At 42.5% G+C, this 2,457-nt stretch overlaps 1 non-coding gene across 1 annotated transcript; it reads right to left on the reverse strand.

Annotated features, from left to right (window-relative positions):
- Nucleotides 1-1,461: 1,461 nt before the first annotated feature.
- On the reverse strand, nucleotides 1,462-1,543 carry trnas-gcu (transfer RNA serine (anticodon GCU)). The gene has a single exon. It is a non-coding gene; the product is annotated as a tRNA-Ser (tRNA).
- Between the last annotated feature and the right edge of the window lie 914 nt (nucleotides 1,544-2,457).

Consider the following 2,457-nt stretch of genomic DNA (forward strand, 5'->3'; position numbering starts at 1 on the left):
TCCTTGCTGCTCCATGTCAATAGAAGCTGCTCTAGTTGACGTTGTTGCTCCCAGTCTGATGTCCCAATGCTCTCTGCTCCATGTCAATAGAAGCGGTCCAGTTAAGGTTGGATCTACCAGACTGATGTCCCAATGCTACCTGCGGCCTCATGTCAATACAAGCTGCTCCAGGTGTGCTTGGAACTCCAAGACTGATGTCACAAAGCTCCCTGGTCTGTGTCAGCAGACGCTGCTCCAGATGAGGTGGGAGCTCTCATCCCTGGCAGCTCACACGCCTCTATACGATCATACAAATACTGCCACTGACCATTTCCACCACTGCAACCATCGGTGGATATTTCCACATCATGAGAACCTAAACTTATTCTTAATCGCCACCGATTCGTTATTTCCAAAAGATCTTCTTTCTTAGCATGTGCATACTGCAGTCAATCCGAAGTAAGATAGTGGTGCTCATTGACGTCTGTTCAATAAAAATTGCATCCTATTTTTCGTGTTGAGTTACTGCTACTTAGCAAGGACAATGTTTGTAATGAATTCACACTTTTATTCCAGGTGACGGAATTTGATTTGCATTTTTTTTAATTTAACTTGTTCACTGTGTGAAATTATCAAATAGATCTCAATTTCAAGACAAAATTGGTAATGTTGTCATCCACATTGAAATGTGGTGTCTTCTTCTTTCAGCCACACGCGTATTAGAACGAAACATCTGTTAATGGCATGCGTATAAAGATACTTGAAATCATTTTTTTCATGTTTATGCTGCATTAATCTGCAGTTGATACACAGTTTAGGTTAATTCCCTGCAGTTAACATGCTGACTACTCCAGTTGTTCACAGTTCAATGTGATGCATTCAGTGTGTGCATAACGAGAGGGAGCTTGCTTCCCACATCTTGTCTTTATCTGCAGCTTATGTTCGGCATTTATCAATGGAAAGACCAAGGGGAAAGGGCGAGACCAATGTGTAAGTCTGTCCATGCCCATGCACGGCACCCACATCGACAATTCTTGACTGTGCATTTGCAGCCACCTCTCAGTGCCCCTACACCCATCCCCTGCCGTTTTTGAAATATCACCATTATTTTGTGCTGTCTCTCTGTGCTCTTCTCACCAAGATGAATCACTTCTACCGAACCTGCTCCAGATTTCATCTGACAAAACACTCATTAAGAATCAGATTGCATAAACATGCACTTTGCATCTCTCGTTTTTTTCATTTTCCTGAATCTCTTTCAAAAGAAAGAAGTTCAGAGCAACTTGACTTGGAAAACAGAAACGCGTTCCTTTTCATTATCCCAATTCAATCCACATTTCAATGCAGTTTAGGCAACGTCTCAAATTATTCTTTGAGATTTTATAATGGCGTAATGCATAGAAACTGACCATTGGAGTTCTAATTTCAATAAGTCAGCTGTGGTCATCCAAAGGTAGCAGCACTGAAAATCATCGATAACAGCGACGAGAGTGGGATTCAAACCCACGTGTGCAGAGCACACTGGAGGAGCAGTCCACCGCCTTAACCTCTCAGCCACCTCGCCCCACCTGCCTAGACGCATGTGACGATATGAGTAAGTGAATTGGGTAAATTATATAGAGCAGCAGATATTTCTCTCTGGTGTTCGTGAAATGATAATTAGCGCAGTACAGTTCCAAGTGCATGGTCTGATATCTGGGTTGTGGGGCAAGCGCACTCCCACTGTGACACTCTGCTCACAGTGATCTGAACAAAAATGAAGAAATGACTATGAAACAAGGTCTATTGAATTCTGTGGCGATTTGAAGTCAACAGAATGAAGAGCCCGTGACAGCAGAGGTGTAAAATTGTCTGTGAGGAATTGTTTTCCGGACTGGAGGTGAGCGCACAGTGCTCAATGTCATTATTCGCATCACCTTTCTTCCACTCAGATATTTTTGACACGAACTTGTGTACAGAACTGACAATTTCAAAATCCTAAATAAGGCTAAACTGACAATTGAATTCAACAATGCAAAAACCTTGATCTGTATCATTTTCCTGGGCCGTGTGACACCAAGTCACTGTATGATCTCAGCAACACAGTGAGCAAGTGTCAGAAGGAAAATGAGTGCAGTTCCAGAGCGCATACTGGGAGCAATAGTTGACACACGGGGAAGTGCGTTTCCCACAACAGGAACAGTTCGCAAACAGCGGACGTTGGTGGAAGAATTCAGAGGGGGTTTACACTTTGGAATTTGATGCCAGAGACACAATGGAGATCTGTCATTGAGTCTGTTCAATATGAAGATTTTAAGATATCTACATTTGAAAAACAAAATAAAAGGCTCATGGGTTAGTGAAAGCAAAAGTTGAAGTTGTAGATTTTAACAATCTACCCATCTTTGCAATGAGTAGTTCATCACTTGCCTCAGACGGGGTCAAAACCATTGGCGAAGATGATCGTGTAATCACAGTTACCAGCCATGGAATCAGATA

Source organism: Chiloscyllium punctatum, chromosome 6, assembly GCF_047496795.1.
Source record: "Chiloscyllium punctatum isolate Juve2018m chromosome 6, sChiPun1.3, whole genome shotgun sequence".
Taxonomy (NCBI): Eukaryota; Metazoa; Chordata; class Chondrichthyes; order Orectolobiformes; family Hemiscylliidae; genus Chiloscyllium; species Chiloscyllium punctatum.